Genomic DNA, 26,862 nt, shown 5'->3' with positions numbered 1-26,862 from the left:
TTGTCAGAGAAAGAGTCAGACCTCTCAAGAACAAAGGAGGGGAATTATGCTTAGAACCCAAGGAAGTAGGTAAGATCCTAAATGAATACTTTGCATCAGTATTCACAAAGGAAAGGGGTACATTGATTGATTGGTAGTGTCTCAGAGGCATGTGTAGACCTGTTAGAACAAATCACAATTACAAGGGAGGAAGTGTTAGGTATTTTAGGAAGCATTAAGGTAGACAAATCCCCAGGGCAGATGGCATCTGTCCTAGGAGAGAAGGGATGAAATTGCAGGGCCTATAACAGAAATCTTTGTCTCTTCGTTGGACACAGGTGAGGTCCCAGAGGGTTGGAGGATAGCAAATGTGGTCCTGCTATTTAAGAAGGATAGCAAGGATAATCCGAGTAATTATAGGCCAGTGAGCTTGATGTCTGAGGTAGGGAAATTGTTGGAGAAAATTTTTAGAGATAGGATCTACACACATTTCGAAAAGAGTAGTCTCATTAGCGATAGACAACATGGTTTTGTACGAGGGAAGTCATGCCTCACAAATTGGGTTGAGTCTTTTGAGGACGTGACAAAAATGATTGCCGAGGGAAGAGCCATGGATGTCATCTACCTGGATTTTAGTAAAGCATTTGATAAGGTCCCTCGTGGCAGGCTGGTGCAAAAGGTTAAATCTCAGGGGATCAAAGGTGAACTAGCTAGATTTGTACAGAACTGGCTTGGCCATAGAAGTCATGATGTGGGTATGCCGGCGTTGGACTGGCGTAAACACAGTAAAAAGTCTGACAACACCAGGTTTTAGTCCAACCTATTTATTTGATAATATACTCACAAGCTTTCGAGGGACACCCTCTTCGTCAGGTGAATGGAGAGTTCTGGCCTCAGACAGAGCATATAAAGCACAGACAGTTTAGAGATTACTGATTAGAATGCGAATCTTTACACCTAACCTGCTGTTCAAGACCTGAAGTGGCTGATAATGTGAGTGGAAGGAGCACTGATCACAGTTTAAAGAGATGTGTATTGTCTCCAGACAGTACAGTAAGTGAGGTTTTGCAAACCCAGGCAAGTCACGGGGGTTACAGATAGTGCGACATGAACCCAAGATCCCTGTTGAGACCGTCCTCATGTGTGCGGAACTTGGCTATCGGAACTTGGAACTTGACTGATAGCCAAGTTCCGCACACATGAGGACGGTCTCAACAGGGATCTTGGGTTCATGTCGCACTATCTGTAACCCCCGTGACTTGCCTGGGTTTGCAAAACCTCACTTACTGTACTGTCTGGAGACAATACACATCTCTTTAAACTGTGATCAGTGCTCCTTCCACTCACATTATCAGCCACTTCAGGTCTTGAACAGCAGGTTAGGTGTAAAGACTCGCATTCTAATCAGTAATCTCTAAACTGTCTGTGCTTTATATGCTCTGTCTGAGGCCAGAACTCTCCATTCACCTGACGAAGAGGGTGTCCCTCGAAAGCTTGTGAGTATATTATCAAATAAATAGGTTGGACTAAAACCTGGTGTTGTCAGACTTTTTATTGGCCATAGAAGACAGAGGGTAGCCGTGATTGGAGGTCGGTGACTACTGGTGTTCCGTTGGGCTCTGCACTGGGACCTCTGCTGTTTGTGATATATATAAATGATTTGGAAGAAGATGTAGCTGGTTTGACTAGTAAGCTTGCGGATGACACAAAGATTGCTGGAGTTGCGGATAGTGATGAACATTGTCAGAGAATACGGCAGGATGCAGAAAGGTTGGAAAATTGGGCAGAGAAATGGCAGATGGAACTTAATCCGGACAAATGCGAAGTGATGCATTTTGGTAGATCTATGCAGGGGGAGAGCTATACAACAAATGGCAGAACCATCAGGAGTATAGACACACAGAGGGATCTGGATGTGCAAGTCCACAGATCCTTAAAGGTGGCAACACAGGTGGAAAAGGTAGTGAAGAAGGCATATGGCATGATTGTCTTTATTGGACAGGGCATAGAGTATAAAAGTTGGCATATGATGTTACAGCTGTATAGAACGTTGGTTAGGCCACATTTGGAATACTGCATCCAGTTCTGGTCGCCGCACTACCAGAAGGACGTGGAGGCTATGGAGAGAATGCAGAAAAGGTTTACCGGGATGTTGCCTGGTATGGCGAGTCTTTGCTATGAGGTGAGATTGAGTAAACTAGGGTTGTTCTCCCTGGAAAGACAGAGGTTGAGGGGCAACCAAATAGAAGTTTATAAACTTATGAAGGGCATAGATAGGGTGAACAGTTGGAAGCTTTTTCCCAGGTCAGAAATGACAAACACAAGGGGTCACAAGTTCAAGGTAAGGGGGGCAAGGTTCAATGGAGATATCCGGGGGATGTATTTTACACAGAGGGTGGTGGCTGCCTGGAAGGCACTACCAAACAAGGTGGTTGAGGCAGACACAGTAGGATCATTTAAGACTTATTTAGATAGCCACATGAACAGACTGGGAATAGAGGGATACAAACGGATGGTCTAGTTAGGAACATATGATCCGTGCAGGCGTGCAAGGCCAAAGGACCTGTTTCTTTGCTGTATTGTTCTTTGCTCTTTTGTTCTTTGAAATCCATTCAAATTCAGAATATGTTTTCCTATATTCCACTGTCTTCCTTTCTCTTCAAATAACTTGTCCTCCTCTGTGTTGTCCCGCTTTGATCTTCTGGAGTACAATGGAAACTGAAGAATTGCGAAAATGTATTGTGAGTAAAACTAAGTCAAAACTAAGATGTTCATCTTGTGCGACACTGCTCCCTGCAGACTTTAGCACCTTGTCGCAGCAATACAAACCACCAAAAATGTAGGCAATTTAGTCTTTCAGCTTTTGGATTTACTCAGTAGGTGAATGTTGAAAGGAAAAAATAGGTTAGCAGAGCGAACTGTACAGACGTTGAAGGAAGGTTTGAAGGGAATATCGGGTGAAACGTTAGGAACCAAGCTCTCAATGTTCTTGTCCCAGTATTGCATCATGTCAGGAGCAACAACAGGCATCTCTTCAGTTGAGTTACTAATAGGCAGGAAGCCAAAGTCTCACTTAGATCTGCTGTATCCAGATGTCAAAACAAGAGTAGGTAAAAGGTAGGAAAAGCAGGAGCAGTATGATTATCATGCTAAGGAGTGATATTTCCTTCTGACTGACTGTGAGGAATTTTGGCAGTAATCAACCTTGTCTAGCTGGAATTATTCTAAACCAAAGTGGTTTGGTGTCGTTATTATTGAAACTACTTAATAGAAGAATCATTCACAGACAGCAAGGTCACATTCATCTACACCACAACTCAGAGTCAACAAAGTTTTCAAATCACTTGATGAATGGGTATGCTGCTGTCGAAATTCAACAAGAAATGGTTTGTGCTGTGCCAGAATTTTCAGTGGACTGTACTTCAGGAGAGTCATAGAGTCACAGAATCATACAGTGCAGAAAAGGCCCTTTCACCCATCGAGTCTGCACTGACAATATCTACCACTAAGGGAGCACTAATCCCATTTACCTGCACTTGTCTCATATCCTAGAATTTTACGATATTTCAAATACTCATCCAAATATTTTTTAAAGGTTATTCTTTAAAGGTTTTTAAAGATTCTGGGCCTCCATTACCTTTCCAGGCAGTGCATTCCAGATTCCTACAACCTTCTGAGTGAAAAGGTTTTTTCCCAAATCCCCTCTGAATCTTCTGCCCCTTACCCTAAAACCGTGCTCCCTCGTGATTGACCCCCTAACCAAGAGGGACAGCTGCTCCCTCCTCATCCTATCCATACCCTTCATAATCTTATACACCACAATCACGTTCCCCCCCATAGCATTAGGAACAAGAGAGTTGTCGGGAAAAAAATTGGACCGCTCAGGGACAAAGGAGGGGAATTATGCTTCCCCTACCCCAGGAAGTAGGTGAGATCCCAAATGAATACTTTGCATCAATATTCACAAAGGAGAGGGACATGTTGACTGGGAGTGTGTCAGAGGAATGTGTTGACCCATTAGAAAAAATCTCAATTACAAGGAAGAAAGTGTTAGGTTTTATAGAATCATAGAACCATAAAGTGCAGAAAGAGGCCCTTCAGCCCATTGAGTCTGCACCGAACACAATCCCACCCAGCCCTACCTCCATTTCCGTACATATTATACCCACTAATCCCTCTAACCTATGCATCCCTGGACACTAAGGGGCAATTTCTTAACATGGCCAATCAACCTAACCCGCACATCTTTGGACTGTGGGAGGAAACCGGAGTACCTGGAGGAAACCGACGCAGAAACGAGGAGAATGTGCAAACTCCACACAGACAGTGACCCGAGCCGGGAATCGAACCCAGGACCCTGGAGCATGTGAAGCAGCAGTGCTAACCACTGTGCTGCCGTGCCGCCCCAAGGAATCGTTTAGGAAACATTAAGGCAGACAAATCCCCAGGGCCTGATGGCATCTATCCTAGACTGCTCAGGGAGACAAGAGATGAAATTGCTGGGCCTCTAACATAAATCTTTGTCTCTTCGCTGGACACAGGTGAGGTCCCAGAGGATTGGAGGATAGCAAATGTGGTCCTGATATTTAAGAAGGGTAGCAAGGATAACCCGGGTAATTTTGGCTGGTGAGCTTGATGTCCGTGGTAGGGAAATTGTTGGAGAGGATTCTTAGAGATAGGATGTATGCACATTTAGAACGGAATAATCCCATTAGTGATAGATAGCATGGTTTTGTAAGAGGGAGGTCATGCCTCACAAATTTGATTGAGTTTTTTAAGGCGGTGACAAAAACAATTGACGAAGGAAGGGCTGTGGATGTCATCTATATGGATTTTAGTAAAGCGTTTGACAAAGCCCCTCATGGCAGGTTGGTGCAAAAGGTTAAATCTCACGGGATAAAAGGAGAGCTAGCTAGATGGGTGGAGAACTGGCTTGGCCATAGAAGACAGCGGGTAGCAGTGGAAGGGTCTTTTTCTGCTGGAGGCCTGTGACTAGTGGTGTTCCATAGCGCTCTGTATTGGGACCTCTGCTGTTTGTGATATAGTGTGGGTATGCCGGCGTTGGACTGGCGTAAACACAGTAAAAAGTCTGACAACACCAGGTTGGACTAAAACCTGGTGTTGTCAGACTTTTTACTGTGTTTGTGATACATACAAATGATTTGGAAGGTGTAACTGGTGTGATCAGTAAGTTTGTGGACGACACAAAGATGGCTGGACTTGTGGATAGCGATGAACATTGTCAGAGAATACAGCAGAATATAGATAGGCTGGAAAATTGGGCGGAGAAATGGCAGATGGAATTTAATCCGGATAAATGCAAAGTGATGCATTTTGGTGGAACTAATGTAGGGGCGAGCTATACAATAAATAGCAGAATCATCAGTAGTATAGATGCACAGAGGGACCTGGGTGTGCAGGTCCACAGATCCTCAAAGGTGGCAATGCAGGTGGAGGAGGTGGTGAAGGAGGCTTATGGCATGCTTGCCTTTATAGGACAGGGCATAGTGTATAAAAGTTGGCGTATGATGTTGCAGCTATATAGAACGTTGGTTAGGCCACATTTGGAATACTGCATCCAGTTCTGGTCGCCTTACTACCAGAAGGACATGGAGGCTTTGGAGAGAGTGCAGAGAAGGTTTACCAGGATGATGCCTGGTATGGAGGGTCTTAGCCATGAGGAGAGATTGGGTAGACTTGGGTTGTTCTCCCTGGAAAGACAGAGGATGAGGGGCGACCTAATAGAGGTGTATAAAATGATGAAGGGCATAGACAGGGTGAACAGTGGGAAACTTTTTTGCAGGCCGGAGGTGACAAACACAAGGTTCAAGGTGAGGGGGCAAGGTTTAACACAGATGTCAGGGGGATGTATTTTACACAGAGGGTGGTGGGGGCCTGGAATGCACTGCCAAGCAACATGGTAGAGGTGGACACACTGGGATCATTTAAGACTTATCTGAATAGCCACATGAACAGACTGGGAATAGAGGGATACAAGCGAATAGTCTAGCTGGAGGCATGAGCGGCGCAGGCTTGGGGGGCTGAAGGGCCTGTTTTCTGTGCTGTATTGTTCTCTGTTCTTTGAATTTCCTCTGTACCCCCTCTGGTGTTATCACATCCTTCCTATAGTGAGGACTGCACACAGTACTCCAACTGTGGCCTAACCAATGCTCTGTACAACTCCAACATTACCTCCTTGTTCTTGTACTCTATATCATGGCTGATAAAAGCAAGTATACAGTGTCCCATATGCCTTCTGAATTATCCTATTCATATGCACTGTGCTCAGTGATCTGTAAATAATTATGTCAAGATCCCTCTATTCTTCTGAGCTTTCCAGTGTCCTGCCATTCATTATATACTCCCTCGTCTTGTTTCTTAAAGTGCATCAGAAATGCACTTACCAGAGTTAAATATCATTTGCCACTGCTCTGCCCATCTGACCAACCCATCTTCCTGTAACCTACAACCTTCTTTTTCACTGTTAACCATCCTACCAATCTTGGTGACACCTGTAAATTTGCTTATCATTCGCCCCACACTTTCACTTACGATGTTTATCTATACAACAAACAATAAGAATCCCAGTTCTGAATCTTGTTATATACTGCTGGATACCGGCATCCAGTCACTCAAACCATTACTTTGAGTCCTATTACTAAGTCATTTTCTGATCCACCTCACTAAGTTTCCCTGAATTTCATGTGCTTTAACCTCCTCAATCAGTCTCCCAGGTAGATGGGACCTTATCAAAAGTTTTGCTAAAATCCATACAAACTACATCAACTGAACTTCCCTCATTCACATACTTAATCACATTTTCAAAGAATTCTAACAAATTTGTTAGGTATGACCTCCCTTTGACAAGTCCATACAGACTATCCCTAATTAACCCATGCTTTTTCAAGTGAATATTAATCCTCCCCTTCAGAATTTTCTCCAACAGTTTCCCTTCCATTGATGTGAAGAGGCTCACCTGTCTGTAATTTCCTGGTTCATCTCTACCACTCTTCTTGAAAAGTGCAACTGCAATTTCTGTCTTCCTGTCCTCTGACACTTCCCCCATGGATAGAGAGGAATTAAACATTTCTGTCAGAGCCCCTGAAATTTCCTATCTCACCTCCCACATCAGCCTGGGATGCAATTCATCTGGATCAGGAAGTTTGTCAATTTTTAAGCCCATCAGAACTTCCCATTTCTCATGTCAAACTATGCAAGTTCTTCATAGTCCCCCTTCCTGAATTCCAAACCTACATTCTCATGCATTGGACACTCATGCATTAATACTCTACCCACTCCTGCAGCCACAGTTCATCTGAGCTAGATTGAGCATCATCAGAGTTGACAGAGTCACCAGTGGTACTGCGCAGATCACAGCATAGTTGCAAAGTTCCTGAAAGACTGATGTATAGTTAAAACATTAGTTTCATTGTATTTTTGTAATGAAAGAGGGGAGAAGTGTTATATGAGTTATTACATGTATTGTCTTTTTAAACACATTTGCTGATGTCTGTGTGCATGCACAGAGTGATGCCATAGGTAGCACGGGTTTAGTTTTCCATTAGGGACCTGGGTACTAGCTGTTGCCCCAGTTGAATTCTTGCTGTATTATATTTTGATATTTCTTTGTATATAAAGCAGTTCAAATTGATTAACATGTTTGATTATCTTTTGTGGCTAAAGTTACCATAGAGAAAAACCCACCTTTGTTCCCACACTACTTTGGGGTGAAATGCTTCTCTGATTGCCATAAATTGACACATCTTCAGACCATTAGGGACGAACTCCCATGAGGGCATTTTCTGAGTTCGCTTTGTGGGGGTATTTATTTCTTTGTAGGAAGTTGACAGTTCATTGCCAGGGTGAGGAAAAGAGGAAATGACTGGATTCTTTCTCTTTAAAAGATTATTTTGCATCTGCAACAAAATGTGATATATATGCATGAGTTCTAAGAATTTTTTGAGAGATGATGGAAGTTAAATTTGTAGCTCCAAGAGTTGAAAATGCAACATTCAAACTTTGAAAGGCCTCCCTATTAAAACAAAATCCTCTAAAATCTTTAGTAATCGTATTTTATTTATAGCAACAGCTTAAATTACACTACATTTAAATCACAGAATCATACAGAGAAGAAGAGGCCCTTCAACCCATCCAGTCTGTCCCAACACGTGAGAAACACCTACCTAATTCCATTGACCAGCACTTGGCCCATAGCCTTGAATGTCATGACCTGCTAAGTGCTGATCCAAATACTTTTAACGATGCGAGTCAACCTACCTCCACCATCTTCCCAGATCGTGCATTCCAGATCATCACCATCCTCCAGGTAAAGAGGTTTTTCCTCACAACTACCCCCCCCCCCGCCCCCAACCTCCTGCCCCTCTTGTTGAATTTGTGTCCCCTCCTTATCCCTCAAGTTCCTTGAAATTGATTAAATCTATTGGCACATGTCAATATGTTGCACCCAAAAATGCAGCTTATTGCATGTTTTATGTAAGAATGTATTGTTGCAGTTTTGATTGAAGTGGGGAAACTAAAATCATTTTGAATGGCTTGTGAAATTTTATTATGAAACGTCAAATTGCGCCAAAACATATTAACGCTGAAATCCGTTGAAGTAAAAGCCATAAGGTGCACGGTCCCTTTAAAAGTGCAGCATGCTTTCTGTTGCGGAAGAGATGGTTTTCCAGTAGAGGGCACATAGAGTCCCATAGATGGACAGGAATCCCGACAGGTGAAAAATATTCAGGAATATTTTTACTCTGCGATCTGAACAGACAGGAAACTGACGAACGTGTATATTTTACCTCTTTTTATTGTTGCTTTTAATTAATCATGCCACAGATGATTCTTAATGCCTGCAGGCTTCAATGCGGCAGTGCCAGTTAGTGACATAATCGCAAAGCAATCCTTCTCCTCCGAGGAATCCCCCATTGATCATTAGTTTAACAATCTGATGAGAGTTTAATTAAACCAAGGCTGGAGCTGAAGCGAGCGGTATTGATATCAAAGACAAGTACAGGTGACACTTTAAAGATTTGCTACATGTTCCTCCCCACGCGGCGATCCACAGGGACATGGCCCAAACAGCTCTCCCAATTCGGCTCCATACACTAACACACAATGAGCCCTCTCTTTTTATAATAGGGGCAAAAGAAAGCTTCAGAGCTCCTGATTCATTTTATATGCCTTTTCCCTTCTCCCTATTGTCGCCGAGTCTGAGTACAGGATAGTATTTCATAAAAATGCATTTGCTGACTTAACCACTGAATGGGAACACGCGACCACCCGGCACCGGATGTAGCAGGCCCCTGGAATGGAGCAAGCAGCTACAATATTTGTGTCTGTTTTATCTGCAATTGAAATATTTTCTGTGGAGCACTTTGGATGCCGATCTAATCTTTTGCAAACAAAAAATGTGAATTCTGGTATTTCTGCCAACTTTGAGGAGACTTTGAATTTCTAATAAAGTTCTGGGAACTTGGTGTCTTGACTTCATCTTCCCTTCCCCCAAAAACTAAATGAGTGGAATTCAGAATTAGATCATCATGTAGAGGGGTTGCATTTCCATGGCAACGGTGGACTGAACTGTCGACCTGGAATGGATGTTTGCAATCTTTTCATGATTAATACAAAAATTGCTAAGTCAATCGCCGCTACAGATTCATGTGCACCAAATGTAAGGAAAACAATGTGTTCATATTTACCCAAAGTGACATGATCTCCATGGTAACTAAAATGGAGCTGTCTGCTTTGGTTTAAAACATAGTTTCTCAAATGTATTTATAATTTGCATGTTTATAAAGGAAGAGCAAAGGGATATAGATGCAATGAGTCAGAAGGACTACTTGGAAAGATGAACAGAATGATAGATTGTATCAATGCTTGGCTCTTTGTAATCGTTCCGAAATGCAACCTGCTAGCCTGATCCACTGCCAGGATTTGCACTCTCTCCTCATTTTTTGAAAGCAGCACCAGAGCAAGGTTTAAATTGGTTTGTCATTTTGCGGAGCTCTGTTTATAAGGAAACATTTTGCTTGTTCTTCGCGTGCTTATAAACATATACTTGGAGATAGAACAGGAAAGAGGGGGGAAAAGCGAGACAGAGCATCTGTGAGCCAGGATATAGGGGAAAAAAAGCTGGGAGAGCTTTGTGTAACAAGGACATTTTTCCTCATTTTTTTGTGTAGCTGTCGAATTGCGTTTAGAGACGCCGAGTTTCTGCAGCAGGAAGATAAATAAGGGCGGACAAAACAAAAAACAAGAGGGAGAAATAACTGGATGCAAAAGAAAGAACACGGGTGAGACTGAATTGCGGCGCGGATTGCTCGGTGAAATGTGCGTGTGAGACAGTGAAAAGAGTGTGAGTGAGAATACTACCAGCCGCAAAGTCTTCTCTATCCGCCTAACCTTCCGAAGGGAAAGTGCTCGGGACTGAAAGGGAGAACTAGGTGGAGCTGCACCCTTCCACCCCAGGCATGGAGTGCGGGAATGAGGACATGAAAAGACTGGAGTAAAGCAGCTTCCATCCCAATGGTAGCTCCTTAAGGACATCCCGCTGCACCTTCCACTATTGAAGGAGACTTGCTGCAGACAATAAGCCACCGCCTTTTCTCAACTTGTACAATTCTGCTCGCCAAGGGCAGAGAAATCGAGAGAGGAAATGAAGCCGAGCTGTTACTTGGGGTTGATTTGATGTTCGGCGAATGCATGAGAGAGATTACGCTGCTGCCACCTTTTGACTGCTTCTGAATCCAGGTCCCTGAACCAGCAGGACTCGCTTCCGACAAGAACTCAGCCTGGCTGTGTGGTAAGGAGAAAGAATTCGGATTTTCCACACTCTCACGCACTACATATTATGGAGCATCGCCATGCTTCCCATAAGCATACGGTTCCTACATGCACTTACTCTTTTCCTTTCGCAAAGGCTCGTTTCAGATTTCTATGCCGCGATAACCGTTGTTTTTTTTGGTAATGTCAGTTGTTTATTTTTGCTTTGTACGTTCATTGACAAAATAAATGTGGACATTGTTTTCCTAATTTACACGACGTTCCAATGTAAATCGCTTGTATTTCTTTTCCGATTGATTTCTCCCCTGGATCGTGCTGGATGTGTGATCTTCGTGTCGAAGCTGCAGAAATCACGTCCCTTTACGATGTTAGGAATACTAATGCAAAAAAAGCATATGTTCGGTGTGCGAAAGTAGTTATCCTTGTTTACAGTATATTTTATTTCAAAATATTGTTTTGGATGGCTGATGCCGTGCAGACACCTAGTTTTAAATGCTGTTTGTTTTAAAGGAGTGATTCTCACTAATAATGATAAAGGATTTAGTTCACAGCCCTGGGATAGTGGAAATTTATTCAATTGGATTGTGGCACTGTGAGGAAAGGGATGCTTTTTGCTGGAATCGACCACACAGTACGTGTGAGCCTGTGTGTTTTCCTGAGTCCCATTTTATTCACGTAAACTGTTATTATCGTGATTGTGTTGAGTTGATTCTTGTGGAAGAATGCCACAACAGAGTATCCCCAGTACTGCGATCTAGATCATTATTTACTCGTGTTGGTTAAAATCTCATTTTATGTTGTTTTTCGGATTGACACCGGATTAAACTCCGGTACAGTGTGTGCATTCTAGATTTCCCAGCTGTTGAATCGGCACACGATACATCAAGATGAAATATACGGTATTTTCGTCATGAATGAAGCATGAGACGTATGTATGTTAAAATGTGTGGGAGACTGTGTGGGAGTCAAATTGAGACACTTATATTTATTACTTTCTTTGACAACATTGTTTGCCCATGACAATGTAATATGTTTTTTAATAAGTAGAACTAGGGGAGGCGGTTTGGGTAAGGTGTTTACTTGCTCAGCGATTTTAGTGTGTGTTATTCAGTAGAGGAACTGTATTGTTTTAGTAACTCTGCATTAACTTAAGCCTTTGAGAATAGCGAAGAGCTAGAGTTTTTTGATGTTCTGCTTGGCTGGCTAACCTGAATACTAAAAAGCATTCCATCAGCAGCTGACCCTGTTAGCAGTTTTTCAATGGCACCCTGTTTTCTAAAGCTATTGCAAGGGTCTAAGGAAGAAAAAAAGATCCTTGTGACTCGATCTGAATAGCTTTCACTGCCAGCAGGTTTTGAGTGGGGAGAGAAGGTGTTCCCCCTTTGTAAAGGAAACTATCCACCATTACTGCAGCAGTAGCTGTCATTGTATTGATTGTAACCAGGGGCAAATTCCACTCGTCTAAATTGAACTGTGTAAAGGGATAGTTTATTTTGTTCTACAGGGCGATCAGCTGCGTGTGAGGAATCGGGTGTTGTACCATTTCTAACAAATCGCGTACTTGCATTAACATGAATTTCTCCTTTTTGGACTGAACTGCATCCATTTGGTCATAACAACACTGTAATTCCACCTATCCTTTAGGTGATTTGAAGAAGGTGGAATGTCTGCATTGAGGTTTTTAAGATCGTTTCAGGACAAACATAACTTAAACAAGGCCTGGTGTACAATTTAGAAAATTAGTCTGCAGTTGTGTGGTGTGCCTGACAAATTGCTATAATTGCAATTGAAAATCAATGGCTAAGTACTGAGGAACTCTTATTGTAGAAAAATAAACATTTTCATGCGCTACCATTTCACATCGAATGTCAAGTTGTGTTGCTTATAGGTCTGCTCTCAGTCAGATGGTAGAAATGTGCAGTATTAATAGTGGCAGCTATTTCCTCTGTCCAAAAGATTCTTGTATTAGAAATCATGTCTTGTCTTTCCTCTTCCAGGAACAGATGCAGACAATTTCTTCCCTTGAGCCTAGGATGCATTCTAGGAATAATCCATGCAGTTAGCGTGATTGAGGTTGTATTCTAAACTTCAATATACACCAACGCAAATTCTAGATTTTGTTTAGAAATAATATACAACAAAGCTGCCATTAACATGCTCAAGCTAAACACAATTATGTTGGACTAAATGAGTTGATCTTACAGAGCTGGTGTGGACTTGAGAGATTGAATGGCCTCCTTCTCTCAGTAACTGTTCAATGATTCCAAGATAACAGCAATATGATTAACAATCTCAACGTATAGCATTTTTTAATTTGGCAAAACGAATATTTTGTTTTTGTACATATTTGAATGTGGTCGAAGATGATTTTTTTTCAGAACATGAGTGGATGTTGATTCAAAGGAGTTGGGCCAGAGAGCTGTGTAGATTTTTTTTAGGGGATTAAAAGACACTATTGAAGCTATGTTTAAGTGTATGGCCTTGTTCTCTTGTTCTGCAGATGGTCTTTAATGACTAGTTTGGGAGTTTTTGTTTCAACGTCGCACTAAAATTGAGCTGAACTGATACCTAAACTTTTGAAAGTAGAATCCGTATGTGATTTCTTACTTTAATATTTGTCATAATGCCTATAGGAAGTTCTAATATCTTGGGCAATCTGCTTCTGCACCTCACTCACTGTTGTTTTAGTGGCTTTATGACATTAATTGTTTGGCCACTCTGGTGTTTTTAATGTTTTTTTTGTAGTAAGTACTAAGGATTATAATGTCTCCAGTTAGAGACAAGCCTAAAATTCGATTGGACCATTCCCACCCATTTTTCAAATTCTACTTCTAATCAGTTTTGGTATATTTGTGTTTAGCTGCACGTGTGAAATGCTAGTAACCTGTAATGCTGTTTTTCTTCCTCTTGTTCCCCACTCAATTTATGAGCCAATTTGATGCTGGGGTGAGTTTGACCTTGTTTTTTTTTTCATCCTAATACATCTATTGGTGTGATCTCTTCCTAATCTATAACTCAGCAACACATTTTCAGACGATTAGTTTACCAATTAGTTATTAAGTAAGAATATTGTAAAACTGGAATCGAACTACAGTATGTTATTTAAAACTGGACTGTGTCTCTATGGGATTTGTTTTTTCTTCGCAACTTGAGCACGTTAATTTTAAATACTAAACTGTTAGTAGGCAGAGGTGGTTCTTAAATCTTTTCCCAAAAATAAAAAAAAGTGATGTTTGGAAATTTTCACTTTTCAGCCATTCGGGGATTAAATACTTTACAAATCTGAGGAGCTGAAATAGAAACCAATCATCAGTTTGTTTTAATCTCAAATGTGTTTGCCCTTCTAGCTTCAATTCTTTCTCCTTAGCTTTCTGAGTTTCTTTTGCAGAGCTGGTCCATTCCTAATCTGAATCAATTTTTTTTTCCTCTTTTATTTAGCATTTATTTACTTAGCTTCAAATCATGATGAGTGAAAAGCTAATAAGTGAATTCCAAATGGTGACATCTTACTCACCCTCCTGGTTTGCATGTGATTTTCCTCTGCACCACTCCCACCTGCCCCCGCCCAACTCTCTCACCGCTAATGATCCTCTTCTGAAATATTTAAAATGTAGCTTGATCTAACTCAAAATGCCTTCCAGCAATTACTGAGGCAGGACTTCAATGTCTGACAGATCAGTTAATTCAAGTCTTTAGTTGCAGTGCTACAGCATTGGACAATGGTTGCAGAAATTAACATTATAAGTTCACTGTGTTCATATTTTTACAATAAGAATTAGTTACCACCTGCTGTAGTGTTGCAATCAGGTACAGCCAGAGAGAGTGTCGATTCTTTTGACTAGACATTCCAAAAAGTTGTATGCTATCTATTTTAAACCAAAAGGGGCACAAAAATCAGCTGACTAAAATTTCAAAATCCTAGTCTGTCAGAGAAGTAGGCATTCTGCTAGATGAGTTCAATAAAATTCAGTTGAGATCGTTGCCAAATATCTAATAACTTATCTGTACATGCAGTGCTTGTGATTTATGGATTTCTTGTTTTTATACAGTATTTGTGATGTTACATAAGAACATTAAATCATTGTTTGTGCAGTTTTGATAGAACAATGTTAATTGCTAATAATGGCTGAATCATTATCATAGTGGGTGAGGTTAGAGGTATAAAGAAATTACTGGATTTGTTTCTCTGCCCCTTGTCTATTGAAATATTTGTAGTGCTGTGCTGCTGTAATTCCTTCTGTTTATTTGTCATGCCAACTTGGATCGGAAGAGTTAGGGTGTAACATTGTGTCCCACGTTAGTTTGGCCATTTGTCTTTTCGTTGTGATTCCCTAGTAATAGCTGAGGAATATGTCCACTCAAGGTCTTTTGCTCAGAGATAAACTGCAGATTTGGTTCTGGTGAAATGATTTTGTTTGCGTATAAACAGTTGAGGAAAGTGAAATGGACCATATTTAGTCGACAAGTTGACTTGGGCCAAAGGCTTAACCAATGAGGAAAGCAACCAGCCCACGCCTGCAAAACACAAAATGAAATGTCCTTTAGTAGACCTAATTCCTTGATTGGACAGCACTTTCTGAACAGTCTTGAATGTGTTAATAGGTACGTAAACAGCCAATTTCAGATAATCGGTCAAGCTCATAATGTGATTCATTTACACTTGCTCAAAGTGATGCACATTCATTCACAGGAACTTGTTCTCTGGAAATAAAAGGAATATGTTCAAGCCTTGTGCCTTTATTGTATTACTGAAACATGGGGAGCATATAGTTCCCTATTACTTTCTCCATGGCAATGCATTGGCCAATCAGAATCAAATTGCCTACTAAACAGCACCTCTCCTCTGCGGCATAAATTGTCATTTGTATTCCTGCATCTATTCAGATGCATGACTCCAAAGATGTGCAAGTTAGGTTGATTGGCCATGATAAATTGCCTCTTATTGTCAGGGGAAACGAGGAGGATAAATATGTGGGGTTACAGGGATAGGATCTGGGTGGGATTGTTGTCATTGCATGCTTGATGGGCCAAAAGACCTCTTTCTGCACTGTAGAAATATAGTAAAACTATAGCACAGTACAGGCCCTTTGGCCCACAAAGTTGTGCTGAACATGTCCCTACCTTAGAGATTACTAGGCTATAGAATATAGAAATGTAGATTCTATATTCTGTAAGTGCAAGACAAGAGAGTTTGGGAATGTGTCTCTCTTTTGGTCAATATTCAGCTTCTTTACCCACCATATTCCATATTCCTTCATTCCTTTTTGCTCATCTACCTTTGTTAGCCTTGGTTCAATTAGTAGCAAGCCTGCATGAGTCAGAAGGTTGAGCATTCAAGCACTGCATCAGAGACTTCAGCACAAAATCTCAGTTGATATTTCACTGCGATAGCAAGGAAATTCTATGCTGTTGAGGGAACCATCTTTTGGATTAGATATTAAATTGAGGCCCCTCTGCCCTCAAAGTTAGATGGAAAAGATCTTGTACCATGATTTGAAGAAGAGTAGTGAAGTTCTCTCTTTGGCCTGACCCTTGTTTATGCCTCAACAAACATTTAAAAAAAAACAGATTATTTGCTCATTTCAATTACTGTTTGTTTGACCTGTTGTGTGCAAATTGACTGCTGTGGTTCCTATATTGATATAGTTATTACACTTTAAAAATACTTATTTGGCTTGATGTTTTTGAAAGTTCTAAGTTTGTTTAAAGAACAGAGAGACAGAGCTTGCTAAAGAGAACATTTTGAAGAACTCCTTAATTAAGACTGTGTTCAACTTGAATATCCTGAACTTAATTTCTCATGCTGACCCTCAGCATCTCTCTGGTCCAAAGCGAGATTGGAAAAAAAAATCAGTCAACCATTGAGAAACAACAAGGCCTTTGAAAATAAAAGCAAAATACCGCGGATGCTGGAATCTAAAACAAAAACAGAAAATACTGGAAAATCTCAGGTATGACAGCATCTGTGGAGAGTAGAGCCAACGTTTCAAGTCTGGATGATCCTTTGTTAGAGCAAAGAGCAACGAAAATTAGAAAAGATTTATACTTGGGGTGGGTGGGTGGTGGCTGTCCTATTACAGCAGCCCCCACCACCACCGCCCTCAGTATAAGTCTTTTCTGATTTTCCTTGCTCTTAGCTCTGACGAAGGATCATCCAGACTTGACACGTTGGCTGTATTTCCTCTCCACAGATGCAGTGTTGAAAACCCTGCTGAAAGCCTGAAACATGAGGGAGATGCACTCCTGGTATGGCTAAACAACTCCATACTCCTCATCTAGGAAGAAGAGCACATGCTTAGGAAGCTGTGATGGGGACAATATTCAAGAAGACCATTGGGAGACCAGGAATGTTTCCATTTCCCAGGACCAGCATGTGTGGAGCAGTTGTTTCCAGGTGCAGTTCCTGGAAGCCTGGAGCAGTATTTTGGATAGCATGTATAGAGAGATGTTCACATGGCAGGCTCAGACTCCACAGCCAGGGAGGGAATGGGTGACCATCAGGCAGAGCAAGATGATGATGGAAGCAGGGTAGTAATCTTCTGTGGTCATTCCCCTGCAAACCAGATATACTGTTTTGGACACAGTTGAACCCGGACAGGTGATTGATTGTCTCAGTGGGGACCATTTTGGGAATAGGGATCACGATTCTATATGTTTTAAGATACTTGTAGAAGTAGTCCCAGGGTGAAATTACTAATCTGGCAAAGGCTAACTGCAACAGTATTCAGCAGGAGCTAGGTAATGTAGACTGGAGGTAGCTGTTTGAGGGTAAATCCACATCCGATACATGGGGGTCTTTTACAAGTCGGTTGTTAACAAATCAGAATAAGTATGTTCCTGTAAAAATGAAGGATAAAGATGGCAAGATTCAGGAACCCTACGTGGTAAGAGAGATTGTGAGCTTAGTAAAAAAGAAGGAAGCATACATAAATTTCAAGAAATTGAAAATGGATGAGGATCTTGGGGAATATAAAGATAGCAGGAAAAGGGCCACAAAATGTCCTGAGTAGGCAGGATTAAGAAAAATCTTTTTATATGCTTTTTATGCATATGTGAGGTGGAAGAGGGAGTTAAGGAAAGGGTAGGTCCACTCAAGGACAGTGGAGGGAATTTGTGTGTGGGGCCAGATGAGTTTGCATCAGTAGTCACAAAAGAGAAGCAAGTGGTGGATGGTGAGTGCAGAAAGGAGAATATTGACATTCTAAGACATGTTGAGGTGAAAAGGGATGAGGTATTGGAGGTTTTGAAAAATTTTAAGGTGGACAAGTCCCCAAGGCCAGATAGGGCCTATCCCAGAATACTGAGAGGTGAGGCAAGAAATTGCTGAGGCCTTGGTCAAAATCTTTGTATCTTCTTTAGCCACGGATGAGGTACCAGAGGATTGGAGAGTAGCTAACATTGTTCCTTTGTTTAAGAAGGACAGAAGAGATAATCCAGGAAATTACAGGCCTGTGAGCATTACATCAGTATTAGGGAAATTATTAGAGAAGATTCTTGGGGACAGGATATACTCGCATCTGGAAGGCTTGTTAGCGATAGGCAGCATGGTTTTGTGGAGAGGAGGTCATGTCTGTCAAACTTGATTGAATTCTTTGAGGAAGTGACAAAAAAATTGATTGGGGTAGTGGATGTTGTACACATGGACTTTAGCAAAGCCTTCAGTAAGGTTCCTTGTGACATGCTGATACAGAAGGTGAAGTCATATTGGATCTAAGGTGAGCTGGTAAGATGAGTACAAGACTAGCTTGGGCAGAGAGTAACTGGAAATTTATGACAAGGGTTCCACAAGGATCAGTGCTGGGGCCTCTGTGTGTAATATATATAAATGATTTAGAGCAAAATGTGGGTGGTCTGATTCGTAAATTTAGAGATGAAACAAACATTGGGGGAGTAACGGATAGTGAGGAAAATTGTCAGAGGAACAGCAGGATGTAAATCATCAGCTGGGGACCTGGGCCGAAAGATGGCAGATGGAATTTAACCCAGATAAATGTAAGGTGATGTGATTTGGAAGGTCTACTGTAAAAGGAATGTATACAGTAAATAGTAGAACCCTTAGAAATATTAGCATACAGAGGAAGCTTGGCATGTAGATTCATAGTTCTCTGAAGATGGCAACTCAGGTGGACAAGGTGGTCAAGAAGGCATATGGCATGTTGGTCTTCATCGTTTGGGACATTGATGTAGGAATTCGAAAATCATATTGCTACTTATAAGACTTTGGTTTGGCTGCATTTGTAGTATCGTGTACAATTCTAGTCGCCACACTACTGGAAGGATGTTGATGGAAAGGGTGCGGAAGAGGTTTACCAAGATGTTTCCTAGTTTGGAGGATATGACGATGAAGAAATGTTGAACAAACTTGGATTGTTCTCATGGGTGTGTCGGAGGATGAGGGAGTCCTGATAGAGATTTCCAAGATTATAACAGAGTTGGATAGAGTGGATAATTTGAATCTTTTTCCTACGGTTGAAGGGTCAATTGCTCAGTGGCAGAGGTTGAAAGTGAAAGGGGGAAAGTTTAAAAAGGATGTAAGGAGAAAGTTTTTCAGAGAATGGTGGAAGCAGATTCTATAACCACGTTCAAGAGGCATCTGGATAGATACATGAGTAGGCAGGAAATAGAGGCAAAAAAAAATTAGAGAGGCATCTGTGTCAGCATGGACTTGGTGGGCTGTAGGGCCTGTTCCTGTGCCGTTCTGTTCAATTGAAATAGCCTCTCAGTAAAGCAGCAACAGCCAAATTCATAGATCTATTCTTGACTCTGCTGCACAGGGGAGGAGTAAAAGTTGTAGAAATGCAATTGTAAGGGGAATAGATAGATAGATGATTTTGTGGCCATAAAAGAGACTCCAGATACCATGTTGCCTCCCTAGTGCCAGGGTCAAAGATGTTTGAGTGGTTGCAGGACATTCTGAAGGGTAAATAGCCAATTGCTGTGCTGTATATTGGTACAGATGACACTTGTTAAAAAAAGGAATGAGGTCCTAAATGCAAAATATTGGGAACTAGGAAACAAGTTGAAAAGTAGGACCTCAAGATTATCTCAAGATTGCTACCAGTGTCACGTGTTAGTCAGAGTAGAAACAGCAGGATATGTTGAAAAGATGGTGTGAGGGGAAGCGTTTCAGATTCCTGGGAGACACAACATGCTTTTTCTTCAGATTGAATACGATCTCTAATTTCCTTTGTAAACCATGGTTTGACCACAGTTACTTTACCACTCTTACGCCAAATGAGAATAAACAACTTCTGGAGTTGACTTATCCACTCCTTAAATGCATACCATTGTGTGTCCACAGTCCAATGTTTCCCAGTCCATCATTGCCAACTCATTCCTCATACCATCATAGTTACCTTATATTGAGAGTCAGGACCTAGGTCTGAGTCAACTTCCTCACTATCCACATTGATAAATTATCATATTCTGGTCACTCATCTCCAAGGGTTCTCTCACAACTAGATTTGCCAACTAGCCATTTCTCATTGCACGATATCCAGTCCAAGATGGCCCTTTCCCTTGTTGGTGCCTCAACATATTGCTCCATCTTGCATACATTCCAGGAATTCCTCCTCTATTGTACTGTGACTAATTTGACCCTCCCTTTCTATATGCAGACTGAAGTCATCCATAATCACCGATGTCCCTTTTATCAATGATCAATTAATCCAAACACCTGGTAGAATAAGATGGCTATTACTTCACCTAGATCATCATGAAGCCAGTCTGATGATTAAAACATACATGTTACAGCGCTAACTTCCTCACCAGCCTTGTTTGCACCCAATATTTTAGTTTTTAATGTTCAGAGATGGTTCAAACCAAGTGAATGTAAAATGTCTAGGTATTTGATCTTAAAGGTGTGTAGTGTATGATCAAACTAGTCCACGACTACTTAAAAGATACAGAATGGGACTATAAAGTCTACAAAGACGACTGTGTGAGTTAGTAATGAGCTCCAATTTGAAATTGATTTTTCAAGAATCCACTCGGGCCAAATCAGAGCATAGGATTTAGAAACAGGAGTAGATTATTTGGCTCTTTGAGCCTGCTCTGCTATTTGATAAAAGTAATGGCTGACTTGATTGTGGTTTTGACTCCCTTGTCTATCAAAAATCTATTTGAACTTAGTTTTGAATAAGTTCAATCAGCCTTTGCTGATTTCTGGGGAAGAGAACAAAATTCTCCCCATCTCTATCATAAAAAGGAGACTTCTTATTCTGAAACCATCCCCCCTAGTGGAACTTCCCCCAAAATATAATGGTGTGAAAAACAGTGATCAGCACCAGTTTCCTAGCACGGACCGAACCACAATTATTCCAGTCATTTTTGGGAGAGTGGTGAGTTGCATGCTGATTCTGGGAGGGAGGGCCGGAGGCTAAACATGCTGGTGAGCTAACTGTAAAATGATCGGAGGGAATTTGAAAGGGCACCCTGATCACCAAGTACACTGGAAGACCCCTTCCTCTCACGGACATCGAGATCGCTTTCCCCACTCATCAGCATGTTTTCCCCACCGCCTTTCCGATACATCACTGGCATCAAGACATTGGGCTGCTCAATGGATTCCACTTCATGACCCCTGACATAGCACTGCACCGGCACACTGGCAGTGCTTAGGTGGCACCACCAGATGGACACTACTCATCCATGTGTCCAACCACATGGGGGCTTCAGTGGCTTCCAAGCCCTCCAGCATAGCCATCATGCCTGGTCTTTGCTAATGGACGCCAGTAGTGATTCTCACCAAATTTACGCTGCGCTTGAGGGTCATGAAGATCCTGGGAGCTGGGGAATCCGGTTTTAAATGGGCTAAGCACATTTAAATTCCTTGTGACTGGTTTCTGCCAGTAGCAAGGGACTGGGTTGATTCGGTTTTGCACCAGATGTCAAACAGTTTCCATTTTTAAGCCTGCATGTGATCCGCATCTGGTGCGGTGAGGCTGGAAAATTGCCCCCTTGTCTCTGCCATCCTATCAAGTCTCCCCATATTGACATGTTTTAGTAAGTAGGCACATGGAGCACTCCAGAATTATAGGGAGGGGATAGCTTGATTTTGGGATTGGACACAGCTCGGCACAACATTGAGGACTGAAGGGCCTGTACTGTGCTGTTATGTTCTATGTAAGCTCACCTGCAGTTCTTCTGTTTTGGGGCCACTGCTGTTTGTCATTTTTATAAATGACCTAAATGAGGGTGTAGAAGGATGGATTAGTAAATTTGCTGACGACACCAAAGTTGGAGGAGTTGTAGACAGTGAGGATGGATGTTACAGTTTGCAGAGGGACATAGATAAGCTGCAGAGCTGGGCCGAGAGGTGGCAAATGGAGATTAATACGGAAAAGTGTGAGGTGATTCACTTTGGTAAGAATAACAGAAGTACAGAATATAGGGCTAATGGAGGGACTCTTAGTAGTGTTGACGAGCAGAGAGATCTCGGTGTACATGTGCATAGCTCCCTGAAAGTTGGCACCCAGGTTGATAAGGTTGTTAAGAAGGCGTACAGTGTGTTAGCTTTTATTGGTAGAGGGATTGAATTTTGGAACCGTGAGGTCATGTTACAACTGTACAAAACTCTGGTGCGGCCGCACTTGGAATATTGCGTACAGTTCTGGTCGCCGCATTATAAGAAAGATGTGGAGGCATTGGAAAGGGTGCAGAGGAGGTTTACCAGGATGTTGCCTGGTATGTTGGGAAGGTCTTATGAGGAAAGGCTGAGGGACTTGAGGTTATTCTCATTGGAGAGAAGAAGGTTACAAGGTGACCTAATTGAGGCATACAAGATGATCAAAGGATTGGATAGGGTGGATAGTGAGAACCTTTCCCTCGGATGGTGATGGCTAACACGAGGGGACATAGCTTTAAATTAGGGAGTGGTAATTATAGGACGGATGTCTGAGGTACGTTCTTTACTCAGAGGGTAGTAAGGTTGTGGGAATGCCCTGCCTGCAGCAGTTGTGGACTCGCCAACTTTAAGGGCGTTCAAATGGTCAGTGGATAGGCATATGGATAACATTGGAATAGTTTAGGTTAGAGGGTCATTAGATTGGTTCCACTGGTTGGTGCAACATCGAGGGCCGAAGGGCCTGTACTGTGCTGTAATGGCTATAGGCCCAAAAAACAGCCTTTCTTCATTAGATGAGCCCTTCATCCCATAAGTGAGTCAAGTGAACCTTCTCTGAACTACTTCTCATATATCTTTTTCAAATAAGGAGACCAAAACAGTGTGGTCTCATCAAAGTCCTGGGCAACTGCAGTAGAAGTTCGCTACTTTAATATTCCTCCTTGCAATAAATGTAGAAACATTGTATTTGCCTTCTTAATAACTTGTACCTGCATAACAACTTCTATGATTCATATACAAGGGCTGCCAGATCACTCTCTACCACTGAGTTCTGCAATCTTTCTATTTAAATAGTACATTGCGCCTCTACTTTTCCTGCCAACGTGGATAAGTTCATATTTTCCCACAAACCAAGCTATCAAGTTTTGTCCATTTATTTAATCTATGTATATTACAGTGGCACAGTAGTTAGCACTGCTAACTCAGTGCCAGGCACTTGGGTTCGATTCCAGGGTGGGTGGTGGGTGTCTGTGTGAAGTTTGCACGTTCTTCCTGTGTCTGCGTCAGTTTTCCCTTGGTGCTCCGGGTTCCTCCCACAGTCCAAAGATATACTAGTTAGGTGGATTAAATGTGTGGAATTATGGGGTAAGGCAAGGGTTGGCCGGAGTGAGGTATGTTGTTGGAGAGTAGGTGCAGACTTGATGGGCTGAATGGCTTCCCTTTGCACTGTAGGGATTCTGATTACAAATAGTTGCACTGATCCCTATGTTAGTTACAGCTTGCTAACCCAAAAATTATCCATTTATCAATACTCTTCCCTTGTTAGCTATTCAATCCTTTATCCATGTTACCCCTATAACCATGTGGGTATGCATATGTAGTTTAGCCTTATGAATGTATAAAATAGAAGCAGAAATGCGTACAAGTTACTGTTCAATGAGACAAGGTTGTGAAGAAGGCATATGGAATGGTCTCCTTCCTGGGCAAAGGTATAAGATATAATGTTGAATTGTATAAAATACTGGTGAGGCCACAGCTGGAGAATTGTCTGCAGTTCTGGTCATTACCATATTACAGGAAGGATGTAATTGCTCTGGAGAGAGTGCAGAGGACACTTACAAGAATGTTGCCAGGGCTAGAAAAGTGTAGCTATGAAGAGAGATTGGGTAGGCTGGAGTTACTTTTCTTGGAGCAAAGAAAACTGAGGAGTGACTTGATAGAGGTGTACAAAATTATGAGAAGGGATAAAATGGACAGGATAAAATTGTTTCCTTTGGTGGAGAATTCTAGAACTAGGGAACATAGGATCGGATTTTCAGGCCACACCTCGCCCCCAAACTGTAAAATCGTGCCCGACGTCACGGACATTTCCATGGTCTCGCCTACTATGATTCCCATCAGGCAGAACAGAAAAAATGCCAATAGATTCAAAATAAGTGGCAGTAGTTGGTAGAAGGGACGTAAGGAAGAACTTGTAAGCAAAGGGTGGTGGATGTCTGGAATTCACAGCCCAAGTTGGTGGTGGAGCAGAGACCGTAAAATCTTTGAGAAAGTACCTGGACCTGCACCTTAAGTGTTGTAAGCTATAGGATTATGGAATGTGTGCAGGAAGGTGGGATTAGAGAGGGCACCTGGGTGTCCTGGGGCTGGCATGGACATGATGGACTGAATGGCCTCCTTCTGTGGAGTGGGCTGTTCAGCACAAATGTCAGAGGGATGAGATTTGGCACAACGTCAAACATAATTTCAAAAGAAATGAAGGTATGAAGAAATGAGATGACTTGCTGAGCAAAAAACAAGTCAAAGCAAACCAGTGAAAGTATCTGACTCACTCCCAGTCTCTGGGAGCTTCCTCATTTATCCTCGCTGTTTGTGTGCATGCGTGCAGGGGCTAGAGCGAGTGGGAACCCTGAGACTGGGATCTCGCGCTCTGTCTCTCACAGACACTCTCACCAGGTCCATGTGGATTGTAGATTAAAATGCTGAATAGAGGTTGGGCAGTGAAAGTACCAAGACATTTTTCTCCCTGCCTTGTCTAACACCAGTGTCCAGGTCCCACTGTTGCTGCAACTACAACTGCACCATCTTGATGCCCTTTTAGACCTTTTGGGGGCCTTGTCACCACCCCCCCACCCCCCCCACTCCTCCCCCCACCCCAACCCGAACCCCAGTCAGCAGTGTCTCTTTCCGATCCCCTCCCCAGCAGGCAGTCCTTCCTTCACTCCTCCCACCCAGGCTGAATGAAGCTGTTCACTTCACACTGTTCCTCCAATCAGATTGTTTCTAGCAATCAGCAGCAAATGCAGGTGAGACACAACCTCTGATTTTAGGAGCAATTCCTTGCATAATCTTTCATTTGCACTTACCTGCATTTTGAACACCTGCTGTATAGATTGGATACAGAAGCGTGGCATTTGTCCATACCTTACTGGCAACGATTATCAGCTCAGTACAAAGAGAAGAGGAGGCAGCCCTGTCTCTAGTAGTAATGCACTTTATTATCGTTGTTAGACAGTATAGATGTTAGATATAAATCACACGTCTGGTTAGAACATAAGCACGGAGTTTGTATCAAAACTATGCACTCCCCTTGGTTTTCAGGACAATTCCTGGAATATGAGTGATATTACCGAAGAAAAGAGCTAATGTGGCCAGGCATTTGTCTTCCCTCTGGATGCCTCCACGTGTTCTGACGCAGGGTCATCTTGTCCTGCATGGTTAATCTCTGGAGTTTCGCTGCTACAGCTAGTTCTAAATCTTTCATTTTTATCCTGTTCTTTATCTCTTCCAAGGCCTGCCTCTTTATTGTTGGTTCAAATTTCCTCGCTTATTTTGTATTCTCCCCTCGTTGGCCCCAGCCCAAGGTCCTAGTTAGGATTACCTCCTTGCTCTTAAGCTAATTAAGAGCTTATGCCTTACAACATTTTCTTTGTCTTTTTTACAGAACTGAGTAAGTTTAAGCAGGGTGTTGGGTGTCTGGGTTTTCCCAGGGTGGAAGAGTCAGTTACTAGGCGGCGTAGGTTTAAGGGGCAAGGTTTAAAGGAGATGTATGAGGCAGATTTTTTAGAGAGAATAGTGGGTGCCTGGAACTCATTGCCGGAGGAGGTAGTACTGACTTTTTTAAGGGGCGTCTTGACAATTACATGAATAGGATGGGAATAGAGGGATATGGTCCCCGGAAGGGTAGGGGGTTTTTAGTTAAGTCGGGCAGCATGGTCGGTGCAGGCTTGGAAGGCCGAAGGGCCTGTTCCTGTGCTGTAATTTTCTTTGTTCTTTGTTCCAGCTAGTTTCAAGTTGCAGGTACAAATAGACTTTGCACACTTTAGCTGTCCTTTTTTTCAGCCCCAGGCCAACACATTGGAGAATCCTGATTTTAAATAATGTATTTATTCTTCCTGCCAAAGTGGATAAGTTCACATTTTCCATACTACCATGTAAAATTTTTGCCCACTCACTTAACCTATCCATAACCCTTTTGCAGACACCTTATGTTCCCTTCACAACTTACTCTTCTACCTATTTTTGTGTTACAGCAAATTTGGCAACTAAACATTTGATCTTTTCATCCAAATCATTGAAAAAGATTGGGATAGACATCATATTAAGGGGTTGAATGGAGTGGAATTCTTGAAATGTCTACAGGTGAATTTTTTTAAGTCAACAGGTAGCAGGCCTAACTAGGGAAGGAGCTGTGCTGGACATAATTCTGGAGAATGAAGCCAGACAGGTGGTTGAGGTGGTGGAGGAGCATTTTAGCGATCACAGCATGGTACAATTTAAACTTGTTATGGATAAAGAAATCGACAAGTTGCAGAAAACAAAAAGTTTTGGATTGTGGGAGAGTGGATTTTAATAAAATAAGGCAGCTTCTGCCCAAGGTTGACTGGGAACAGCTACCAATGGGGAAATCTAGAGAAGAGCAGTGGTCAGCATTCAAACAGGAAAGGGGAAGATACAAGCCGAGCATGTTCCCTCTTGGGTGATAGGAAGGAGTAACGTGACCAGAGATATTTCAGGATATGATGAGA

The 26,862-nt window shown here is 42.1% G+C and overlaps 1 protein-coding gene across 3 annotated transcripts in view; it reads left to right on the top strand.

Annotated features, from left to right (window-relative positions):
• Nucleotides 1–10,004: 10,004 nt before the first annotated feature.
• Nucleotides 10,005–26,862, top strand: part of LOC145342927 (adhesion G protein-coupled receptor L3-like) — a 937,845-nt gene continuing 920,987 nt past the window's right edge. For all 3 annotated transcript variants that reach the window (XM_080188553.1, XM_080188552.1, XM_080188551.1), the window contains exon 1: nt 10,005–10,789. The gene's annotated coding sequence lies outside the window, so the exon portion shown is untranslated. The remainder of the gene's footprint in view (nt 10,790–26,862) is intronic.

This window comes from Carcharhinus amblyrhynchos, chromosome 5 (assembly GCF_965287045.1).
Source record: "Carcharhinus amblyrhynchos chromosome 5, sCarAmb.v2.hapA, whole genome shotgun sequence".
Taxonomy (NCBI): domain Eukaryota; kingdom Metazoa; phylum Chordata; class Chondrichthyes; order Carcharhiniformes; family Carcharhinidae; genus Carcharhinus; species Carcharhinus amblyrhynchos.
The sequence above is the reverse complement of the archived record's forward strand: the minus strand, read 5'-3'. Positions and strand labels throughout refer to the sequence as shown.